The sequence below is a fragment of the Rhinopithecus bieti genome, unplaced genomic scaffold (genome assembly GCF_001698545.2).
Source record: "Rhinopithecus bieti isolate Rb0 unplaced genomic scaffold, ASM169854v2 scaffold_30973, whole genome shotgun sequence".
NCBI lineage: Eukaryota > Metazoa > Chordata > Mammalia > Primates > Cercopithecidae > Rhinopithecus > Rhinopithecus bieti.
In genome coordinates this window covers 249,211-262,054 of record NW_016813372.1, presented here as the reverse complement: position 1 = coordinate 262,054, position 12,844 = coordinate 249,211, and positions in this window count along the sequence as shown.

Genomic DNA, 12,844 nt, shown 5'->3' with positions numbered 1-12,844 from the left:
TTTTTTTGTTTCTGTTTTTTGTTTTGATGATTCTATAGGTAATAAATTAGGAAATAACTCAGTGGCAAAATGTGTATTTTAGATTATAAACATGATAAAATCTACTGAAGAATATATTTTAAAATAACAATATTGACAAGTGTAACTAATTTATATATTCATTGAATCATTTGGGCTTGAAGTCAAAGAATACTTTATCTGAGCTACATTAAATAATAAGAATATTTATTATATCACCAAAGATCAATGTGGAGCTTTAACATGATTATCAAAATTCAAAGATGTTATCAAAGACCAATTATTCTTTCTGCTGTAATCTTTACAGATGTTCAAAACTTGGGGTTAATTACTGTCAAAGTTTTAGTTTTCGAATTCCACAGAGTAGAAATTGTGGCTAAATATTCCCTATTCACGACGAACATGAAAAAGCCCATCTTGTTTTCCATTTATATCTTTAAATAATATGAATATTGTCCTTCCATCCTTCTGTTCCTCTGTTCATTTCTTTTACTGTTTTTCATTCTTCTGTATTAAAATAATTTTTTTTTACAGTTTTGATTTTTATGGGAGGATGGACTTTCTTTTCAGATGATTAAACTCTGTTTTTTATGAACTTATTATTTGCATGGATACATTTGTCCACGAGACTGAAGAATCCCAGATTTCCAGATCAACAAAGATATTTGTTCTTGGTGAGGGAGGGATGAATAAGCATATTTTTTAAATTTTACTTTAAGTTCTGAGATACACGTGCAGAACTTGCAGGTTTGTTACACATGTTATAAATGTGTCATGGTGGTTTGCTTCAGCTGTCAACCCGTCATCTAGGTTTTTAGCCCCACATGCATTACGTATTTGTCCTAAGGATCTCCCCACTTCTCCCTCCACCCATCAACAGGCCCCGGTGCATAATGTTCCTCTCCCTGTGTCCATGTGTTCTCATTGTTCAACTCCCACTTAGGATTAGGAACATGAAGTGTTTGGTTTTCTGTTCCTGTGTTAGTTTGCTGAGAATGATACTTCCGGTTTCATACATGTCCCTGCAAAGGACATTAACTAATCCTTTTTTATGGCTGCATAGTATTCCATGTTGCATGTGTGCCACATATTATTTACCCAGTTTATCATTGATGGGCATTTGGGTTGTTTCCAAGTATTTGCTACTGTAGTGCTGCAACAAACATTCGTGTGCTTGAGTCTTTATAGTAGAATGATTTGTAATCCTTCCCGTATATACCCAGTAATGAGATTGCTGGGTCAAATGGTATTTCTGCTTCTAGATATTTGGGGAATTGCCACCCTGTTTTCCACAATGGTTGAACTAATTTACACTCCCACCACTAGTGTAAAAGCATGTCTACTTATCTAGAGAGTTAAATGTAAAACCTCAAACCATAATAAAAAAAAAAAAAAAAAAAAAAAAAAAAAAAAAAAAAAAAAAAAAAAAAAAAAAAAACCCTAGAAGAACACCTAGACAATACCATTCAGGACATAGGCATGGGCAAACACTTCATGACTAAAACACCAAAAGCAACAAAATTTTGGCAACAAAAGCCAAAATTGATGAATGAGATCTCATCAAACTAAAGAACTTCTGCACAACAAAAGAAACTATCATCAGAGTGAACAGACAACCTACAGAATGGAAGAAAATGTTTCCAAGATACCCATCTGACAAAGGTCTAATATCCAGAATCCACAAGGAACTTAAACAACCTTACAGGAAAAAAACCAAACAACTCCTTGAAAAAGTGGGCAAAGATTGTGAACAGACACTTCTCAAAAGAAGACATTTATGTGGCCAATAAACATATGAACAAAAGCTCATCATCACTGGTCATTAGAGAAATGCAAATGAAAACCACAGTGAGACACAATCTCATGCCAGTTAGAATGGTTATTATTAAAAAGCCAGGAAACAACAGCTGCTGGTGAAGTGTATGTTTTATAATTTATATTTTCTATAAAAATCTGAATGTGACAGAAATATTAACTCAAAGAATTTTTTGTCACACTAATTTTGAATTGTATGATTCAACTTTCTTAGTATACAATACATAAGATAGATTTGAAAATTTATCCAGTGATCAGTTCTTCAAAGTTTGGGATAAAGGGGAATTGAAGGTGTTGCTGAATATCAGACAAATCTCATATAAATGACTTAGATTTTTCCAGTCTTGAATTTTTTCCAGCTCTTACTATTTGTTCTGCACCAGCCAATACAACAAAGATTTTTGTGCAAGCCTGAGCAGTACCACCATCTAGAGTTAAAGCCTCACTCCTTCCAACTCTTCCAGACTTGAAGAAAGTATGAAGGGATAGGATGCCACTGCTAGCTTCTTGTGTGGCTATTAAAAGTTTCAAATGACCACTACTGGAACTGCAAACAAGTTAATTTTGTATAGGATACATTTTGATCATTGTAGGGTAGGAGATAAAAGTTTTGCAGAAAAAAAGGCCTCTCTGTACCTTCTTTTGATAGACTATTTCTGTACAACCTGCCCAGATATGACCTCCATGCTGATGAATTGGCTATGTCTTTTTTCAAGCAGTAGCCAATTTGGTAATGCACTGCTTTATATCTGCTTCCATTCTTCTCCCTTTAACCTCCTGCCCATTTTCCTCACTCTTTTTGTCCTAGCTATGCGCTTCCCAATAAAGTATTAGCCTTAGCCTTCACTGTAATATATATTTTTTAGCAAATCCCCGGTTAGGAAATGCTAACTAAAAGTAGAAATCAGGTAATCAGCCAGAGGACTAGAGATGAGTGTAGTAAAAAATGAAAATGTAAGAGACATGATAGAATTGGGAAAAATGGGGGCATAAAGAAATTGAAGGTCTCTTCAAAGTCAAAACATAGGTATATTTATTACTGGATGTGAGGGATTTTGAAATTATGTTGAATAGTTGAAATATTTTTTTACAAAACTATATAGCAGCATTGAGTATGTAGAATAAAGTCTGTGATCTATCTATTCTTTACCCATTGGGTTTCATGATAGATGGGGTCTATTAGAATAAGCTGTTTCGTTTTGTTTGTTTGATAACCTAGATTGCTATAAGAGAAGCAAAGTCTCACTCATGTACCAGGAACCAATTAATCCTAGGTGCAGAAAATAATATTCAGTGGAATTTTAAATAATCAGGTCAGTTTATTTACAATAGGTAGAAGGTTTCCAAAAAGAGACTGAGAACTGTGTATAAGCACGAAGCATAAAAAAATTAGAAAAATGATTACAGCTTCTGCTATAGTACCCAAGCTGATAGGAAAGAGTAGCATGAATGGAAGGAAACTACCAAAATTACTAACTTTCAAAATATTTTTGTTTATTTTGTGTATTTAGGATTGACTGATCCCAAGCAGGATGACATGATCTCAAATATGTGGGCTACCTGAGACAGTAAGAGGGTAATGATTGGTGTAGGCTGAATAAGGCTGTACCCTGTATTCTGCTTTGCAGTTAATGCTTTAAGAATGGGTTCTCCAAAATATTTTATAAATAAGAATTTTAAAAGAGGGGCAACTGGTCAGAATAAACTAAGGTAAGTATGTAAGCTGATTACTGATATTATGCTATCATATTCATAGTTATACAATTTTGCCTTAAGTGTAGGCTAGTGGATAGCACCTTGATTATAAGAAATTCATGGTGGATGATTGTAGGGGTTGTTTCCTTAGGAATGATCCTGTAGAGGTTGTTACTCTAACACTTTAATAACCTCTTTCAGAATTTGCTTTACAACAGGCAGCATCTACAAGCATGTGATAATGTTTCTTTCACTTTTTATCTAATTTAGCTCATATTCACTTTGAGCAAACAGAACATTCATTATTTCTTCATTTCTCTTTAAGATAAGCCTCTCAGCATTACCTAAATCACCATCATTGTGTCCATTATTATTTTTACTTTTTTCATTTGTTTGCCTTTCAGGAACACTCTCCTTAGTCTTATTGTTATCGGTTCCAAAGTTTTCAGGTTTACTATCTGCTACACTATCTGATTCATCATTCAGCTTGCTCCTGTATTATCAGGAAACACATTATTAATTTTATTGTTCTGTTTCTCCGGGCTGACATATTTAACACGATCTGATAAAATTTTCTTTCTTCCTTCCAGATGAAGCCTCACAATGCTCTTTGCTAGTAATAACTTACTTGTCAAATCAATTCATTCATAATGATTGAGTTTGCTGGACTCAGGGTGGGAATTTGATTACCAAGAGACAGAGTTTTGTTTCTAATCCCCTATATGACTATAATTAAAATTTATGGCATCATCCCCAGGTAATTAAATATCTGCTTAGTGTTAAAGCTTAATACACTATCTTTTCATTGTCTTACTTTTCTAATTTACATAGCATTTGATGTGTGTTGTGGCTTTGTTTAGATTGGTTATCAGTGGTTGTCACAAGGCTAGTCTGATGTTTATAACTGATTCAACAATTTAACTTATAGTATTGGAGGGACTAAAATATTGTAGTCACTTTTTTAGCATATTTGTTATACATTCAGTTGCAAAAGTCATTGTCCAGGAAGATGTTAAAATCAAATTAATTAATTTATTAAATATATTTAATAACTGATTTCTATGTAGTATGCACTGTATAATGTATAAAAATGTGAACATTGAATAACATAATCTATTTTCTTTTTGGAAGGGGATGGTTATCCAGGTAAATGAGGATGAAGTGCTCTGACAGGCTTTTCATTGAAAGTAAGAAAGGAATATTTGGAGTTGTCAAATCTGCTGTGCTTGTGGGACATTCATGTAGGGAGTTTCCAGAAAGTGTTGCATATATTCTTTTGGAAATCTGTGTAGATGTCTGAGCCAGACCTAAAAACCTGCCATTTATTATCCTCATTCTGATAGTTATTGTTAGGAGAGAGAATGCAGTCCCTTGGGTAGCATATGTAATTTGAGAGAATAGTTGGAGAGAATAGTAGGACTATTGAACTCTGGAAAACAAATGGTTTTACATTTATTTCAATTTTGCTTTAAGTTTATTTCAACTAATGAACACAGTAGAAGGATACCTTGAAGCACACATGAAAGTTTACAGAGAATATAGAACCTTCTATTGGTAATATTTTCTGTGATGAAAATCCAAAATGTATTTTAGTAGAGTTTTTGTTTTGTTTTGTTTTGTTTTTGTTTTTTAGATGGAGAGTTCTAAATTGATTTCACTGACGATTGCAGACAGCCTGTAATGAAGAAGAGGATGAGGTTCAAAGTACAAAAGGTGGGCAAAGAGTGAGTTTAATGTTAAATTAGCATGAGATTTACCTATTTTTTTGTATTAATTGGCTCTAGAAACGTTACATGTTGATAGGTCTAATAAGCAAATCATTACACAAACTAAACAACATACTGATGCATTAAAAAGTGTTTAATAATAGAGTCACTATAACTACAACTCTGTTATTCTTTATTTCTTTGAGAGAATGTAACCTAATTAAGACTGAAAGGAGTGCTTTGTTTAACTTTATTTCCTCCATTATTTCCATACTATTTTGACCTTTACAGGTGAACAAAATTTGTTAATTGTTATGAACTGCTAATTGATAAGTAACAATTGTCCATTTCTTATCTAATTTTAAGTTAAATATTAAAAGATTTTTGTTGTATATGTATGTGGTCCATATGTGTGCATGAGCACCTATGAGTGTTAAAGCACACCAATCTCTAGGAGATGCTATTTCATATGCTCCACCACTAAAATGCATTTCTTTCTTTCTTTTCTTTTTTTTAATTTTACTTTAAGCTCTGGGATACATGTGCAGAACGTGCATGTTTGTTATCTAGGTATAAATGTGCCACGGTGGTTTGCTGCACCTATTGACCCATCCTCTAAGTTCCCTACCCTTGTCCACCACCCCCCAACAGGCCTTGGTGTATGCTGTTCCCCTCTCTGTGTCCATGCATTCTCATTGTTCAATGCCCAATTATGAGTGAGAACATATGGTGTTTGGTTTTCTGTTCCTGTGTTAGTTTGCTGAGGAGGATGGTTTCCAGCTTCATCCATGTCCCTGAAAAGGACATGATCACATTCATTTTTAAGACTGTGTAGTATTCTACGGTGTATATGCACCACATTTTGTTTAGCCAGTCTATGATTGTGGGCACTTGGGTTGGTTCTATGACTTTGCTATTGTAAATAGTGCTGCAATAAACATATGTGTGCATGTGTCTTTATAGTAGAATGATTTATATTCCTTTGGTATATACCAAGCAATCCCATTGCTGGGTCAAATGGTATTTCTGGTTCTAGATCACTGAGGAATCACCATACTGTCTTCCACAATTGTTGAACTAATTTACATTCCCACCAACAGTGTAAAAGCGTTCCTACTTCTCCATAGCCTTGCCAGAATCTATTGTTTCTTGATGTTTTAATAATCACTATACTGACTGGCATGAGATGGTATTTCATTGTGATTTTGATTTGCATTTCTCTAATGATCAGTAAAATTGAGCTTTTTTCATATGATTGTTGGCCACATAAATGTCTTCTTTTGAGAAGTGTATGTTCATATCCTTCGCCCATTTTTGATGTGGTTGTTTGTATTTTTTCTTGTAAGTTTGTTTACGTTCCTTGTAAATTCTGTATGTTAGAGCTTTGTCAGATGGGTAGATTGCAAAATTTTTCTCCCATTCTGTGGGTTGCCTGTTCACTCTGATGATAGTTTCTTTCTGCTTTGCAGAAACTCTTCAGTTTAATTAGATCCCATTTGTCAATGTTGGCTTTTGTTGCAATTGCTTTTGGCATTTTTGTCATGAAATCTTTGTCCATGACTATGTACTGAATGGTATTGCCTAGGTTTTCTTCTAGGGTTTTCATAGTTTTGGGCTTCACGTTTAAGTCTTTAATGCATCTCGAGTAAATTTTTGTATAAGGTGTAAGGAAGGGGCCCAATTTCAGTTTTCTGCATATGGCTATCCAGTTTTTCCAGCACCATTTATTGAATAGCAGATCCTTTCTCCATTGCTTATTTTTGTCAGGGTTGTTGAATGTCAGATGGTTGTAGATGTGTGGTGTTATTTCTGAGGTCTCTATTCTGTTGCATTGAGAAAGGTATATGGTCTTTAATATCTCCCCAGAAAAACTGTGGTTCCTCTGTATTTGTTTTGCCATATCATTTATGTATAATAAAAATGTTACCCTACTAAGTGTTTATATAAATTATTGCATATAGGTCAGTAATCTGTCTCACAAGTAAGGAGACATCCACAAATATTGGATGGTGTATCTACTGAATTTCACAGGAGACACAATGAAACATTTGAAGGCTGCTAAAACTTGTGTTTATTGTTCTTTTTGTTTTTAGGCTAAATTGACAAATTAGAATGCATTACTAAATTATTCAAGCAATCAATTGCTGAGTGGGTAATCCATTTTATTTAGAAATGTGCAATAAAAAACAATGTGGTGGGTTACTGAAATTCAGGGTAAGCTTAAGGCTCTTATGCCAGATGAGGCACATTCCTTTGTCTTCTGTACCTCCCAAGAAACTAATTAAATAAGGATATAGAAATAAAGGAATAAGTACATAATGAACAAGAAGAGTCCATAAACAAATGAAGGATTTTACAGTATTTCAGAGAGAGAGAGAGAGAGAGAAGTGAGAGAGACTAGCACTAGAGTAGAATTGAAACAGATACTAGCAACAAAATTACAAAGAATATGGTTCAATGATGCTCACTAAGAGAAAAATGAAGTCTGCCCAAGAGGACTCAGAGAGAATCTAGGTTCAGTGTCAGGAGGTCAGGAGAAGGTTGTAATAAAATTCATGTTAAAACCAAAGGAAGTAACTTAGAATATGTATTTTAAAACCATCTTTAATCTTCCTTGCTGTCTCCACCAGGAGCATACATAGATTATGGAGCCTGCATTATCCTCAATCTAGCTATGAGGTGAATGACTGTAAATAAGGTCTCTCTATTCTCGCATTTGTGGTGTCATTATGGTATGCCCATAACTCAACAGGATTTAAACACTCTAATCATAAAGTGATTTTTTCCTGTTCCTTTCCAAAAATGATAGCTAGAAAGGCCACAGTTGTTAGCATTCTCATTCAGAGAAATTATCTAACCTGTAACAGATCCACTTACAGGACAGAAAAGAAAAAACATTCTTGAGCTTTACGTATGAGGTAAGAAGAATGAAATATTCTCATGCTTACTGAAGAATCTTATGCAGTAAAACTAACCAAACAAAAGGAAAACTAAAGCAAAGCTAAAAGTGAAAGTAAAAGCCAAGCCAAAAATAAACAAAGATAATTTAGGAAAATAAGAGGTTTAAAAAACCCTAAATTTAAATCTAATCGATACAGTCAGATATTTGAAAACATATATTTCTTAAACAATGAGACACCGTGGAAAATAAAATAAAGTAAAGCAAGTTTAAAATTCTCAGAAACTAAAAAATGTAATTTCTACTTTGGAAAGAAATAAAAGCTGTAGGCAATATGCGTACTTTAAAAATTCCGTAAAATGTAGAGAATGATGTTAAAGGAAAGCCTATGAAATAAAATAATAAAGTCTAGAAGTTGTACAATATTAAGTGTCAGTTTAGATGCTTTCAATTGCTTATAGAGCAAATCTGAGGAGCTCGTTTGAAGTGAATAAAATAATTAAAAACAAATTGTATCCATACACGTTTGTAAAATTTTAAAACACAAAATACAAAGAGAAAATCCTTGAAACTGAGAGAGGAGAAAAAATACATTTTGATCATGAGAATCAAACTAACCTCAGAAAACAATGGATAGTACAGATACCAATATCTTGCTATCAAAGTTCTGATAGAAAAGATACTTTGGAGGCCATTGTCTACAATTTTGTTCTGACCCAAATTGTCAGTCAACTGTGAGGTCATAGAGGACAGGACGTTTTCACATTTAAAGGACAAATAAAACTTACCTCCCGCAGAATGCAAACTAGTACAGCCACTATCGAAAACTATGGGGATTCCTTAAAGAACTAAAAGTAGAACTACTATTTTATCCAGCAATCCCACTAGAGGGTATCTACCCTGAGAAAAAGAAATCATTATTTGAAAAAGATACTTGCACATGCAAACTTACAGCAGCACAATTCACAATTGCAAAATCGTGAAACCAACCCAAATGCCCATCAATCAACAAGTCAATGATAAACATACTGTGGTGTGTATACACACACACACACACACACACACACACACACACACACACACGATGGAATCCTATGCAGCCATAAAAAGGAATGAAATAACAGCATTTGCAGTGACCTGGATGAGATTGGAGACTATTATTCTAAGTGAAGTAACTCAGGAATGGAAAATCAAACATCATATGTTCTCACTGATATGTGGGAGCTAACCTATGAGGAAACAAAGGCATGAGAATAATACAATGGACTTTGGGGACTTGTGGGGAAGAGTAGGAGGGAGGGCAAGGAATAAAAGACTACAAATATGGTTCAGTGTATACTGCTCAGTTGATGAGTACACTAAAATCTCACAAATCACTGCTAAAGAACTTACTCATGTAACCAAATACCACCTGTACCCTCATAACTTATGGAAATAAAAATAAAAATTAAATTAAAAAAAAACTTACCTCTCACAAGCTTGTTTATGCTCTATCAGAATGGGGGGGTGCACAGGGAAACAAAATAAAAGGCATGCGGCATGGGAAACAATGACTCTGACATAGAGAGTGGGACAAATTATTTTAATAGCCCAGTGGGCATCGTCTCCAAATCACACAGGAGGCATCGATAGGGAAATTTCTAAGATACAAGAAATCTAGATAAGACATTAAGTGTGATCGATAGCTGAGGGAAAAAATATAGTGCTTTTTTTGTGCTTTTCTTCTTATGTTTTATTTTCAATTGCTTATAGAGCAAATCTGAGGAGCTCGTTTGAAGTGAATAAAATAATTAAAACAAATTGTATCCATACACGTTTGTAAAATTTTAAAACACAAAATACAAAGAGAAAATCCTTGAAACTGAGAGAAACTGAGGAAAAAACACACACACAAAAAAAAAAACATAAGAAGAAAAGCAATCACAAACTCCAGTAAATATATCTATGTATAAAAGTCACAGTTCAAACAAGAAGCAGCATAAAAGATGTGGTGGGGAGATAAAATTGGAAGAGATACAACTAAATGAAAATATTTGTCTTTGAAGCTAGGAATATTCATATTTGAGTATCAATGCATTGATAATAATTACCATATACAAATGAAACTAGAAAATTTAAAGTACTTGGATATAATTAAACACAATTATATAGTAAAATTAATGCAAAAATTATATTGCTTCATAATTTTAGTTATTCTAAAGACACAGAGTAGATATTTTCAAGATTGAGTAGAATGTAAATTAAAACCCTTGGCACTGCTAACGTAAAATTGTTGTTGATAGAGATTGTGGGGATTGAGACTTAAAAAAATTTCTTCAGGAAAGGCTTGAGATTCTGTTGGCAGGTGATTGAGACAGACATAAAATTCTATGTGTTAATTTCAAAGTTGAAACCATAATCCATAGAAAAAAATGCATTAATAAAAATATCAGTCAAGAGGGAAGAAGAATAAGATAAAGTAAGCCTTATAACTCTTATATTTCATCGGAAGGAGTCAATGCAAATTTTCTCATGTTGATAAATGAAGGAATGGAGAAAGCATATCAAATAAATATAGAACAATGTTAAGCAAGAGTTTGAGGAGCTGGAATTAGAATGGGAAAGGGGCATTTTGCAGTGATAAACTTTTGTCCTCCTGGTTTATTTATTTTCATTTTGTTCATGGGAAAAATACAATTTTCAAATCCTCAAGCCTCAATATAGTACCATTCAGTTCTAACGTACCAATGAAACGGGAACAGAAGTGAAGTGTACCTCTGGCTCATAAACAGTTCCCTAAGGTTCTCATAATTGTTTTTCTACCCTTGCATGGCAGGCAGAACTATAAGGATGGCTACCAACCACAGGAGCTCAGTTAAGAACATCCACATCAGTCTTCAAATGAGAAAAAAAACAACAAAACATTTTATCCATTAAACTGAAGGAATTCGAGGATTGTATTTTAAACCAACTAGACATAATTGCACTGATTAATTTAGAATACAAGGGGATTACATTTTTATCATAAACTCTTCCAAGAATGAATAATATCCTTTTTAATGTATCCCTCTGACAATGTTTTCCACAATGTCAACGAAAGCAAAAAGAAATCTTTGCTCTTATTTATTGAAAGGTTAAACTTGCAAACAATGCAATTTTCTGAATATCCTTACATGCATCATGTCAGGACTCAGAATTGAATGATATTGAAAGCCTAAAATATCAACTTCTTTGACAATTATACTGTCTACATTTTATAATAAATTAGGATGTGTATGTATGTGTCTGCATACTTAAACGTACCCAGAATGTTCTAAGACCATGAACTCAATAATACTATGTACTTACAAGTGAGGGCTTTCTTTCACAATATCTAAGATAAGGCCATATATTTAGCAAAAAATAGATTGAATTAAAGAGGCTCCCCCAAAACACGTATCTCAAATAACATGAATTCAAACACAAGGAACACCACGTGGGTACATTGAAGATCACACAAAAATTCATTTAAAAAACAAGTTAAACTGATGAACTATAATGATGCTGCAAAACTGTTCTATTAATAAAGAACGTGAAAGACATATTTTTAAATACATATTTTCAAAACCATAGATGGTTATTAATTATTCTGCAATGCACTCTCACATATTACTAAGCCTACTTCAATATCCATACAACATATTAAATTTTCATCACCCCATCCAAATTTAACCTAACTAAAAAGAAGTAGTACTTGCGACTATTTTGTTTACAAAGTGTAAAAAAATTGAGTGTGTATTGGTCATATTTTTCTGCATACTAAACTCACACAAAACAGTGGCTTAAAGTAACAATCATTTTGTCTAGCATGTAATTCTGTGGCTCAGCCATGTGATCCTACTGAGAAAGTCGGGCAGATCGCTGCTGGGTTTTCTCATGCGTCTATTGCCAGACTGTAAGGTTAGCCAAGAGAAAGGACTAGTAGGCCCAAAGTCAGGCAAGCAAGTTTTGTTGTCCTGCCAGGCTGCTGCTTGACAAGCAGAGAAGGCAGCCTGGCTTACAGACTATAGGAAGGATTTATAGGGCGAGGAACTAGATCGGCATGTGGGGACTGAGTCCGGGTTCCAGGTGTCCTAACCGCATCCTGGAGACGTTTTTTGCCACCTGTGTTATGCAAGGTAGGTAGGTGTTCTGTCCACAACCTGGAACCGTCTTCCAGTTCAGCTGAAGTCTTTTGAACAAACAGTTACTGTAAGGGTCAGTGAGGGGGCAGGGGCTACTTCTAGCCTAGGGAAGCTGTGTGGGGGGTCACAAAGGACTGTATTAGAAGACTTATGGGAAAGGAGGGTAATAGTCTAGTTAGGTTGACCCTAACATTCCAGCCGCCTTCTAACAGATAATAGAAAAGGGGTGTTGTTCTCGTCAGGCTGCTTCAAGATCTCCTGAGACTTACTCACTACCATGAGAACAGTATGGGGGAAACTGTTCCCATGACTCAATTATCTCTACCTGTCCCCACCCTTGACACATGGGGATTATTACAATTCAAGGTGAGATTTGGGTGAGGACACAGCCAAACCACATCAGCTCTTTACTCGTTCCATGACTGTCTATTACAGTTATCATTTGTAAGTGGTGTCAGAGACACTACATATTCAGTGACAACAGAAAAAAAATCTTTGTGACCTCATGGAGCTAATTTTTTTAACATGGAAAAGAGAATATAAAGTTGCAAACAACTGAATTACAAAGG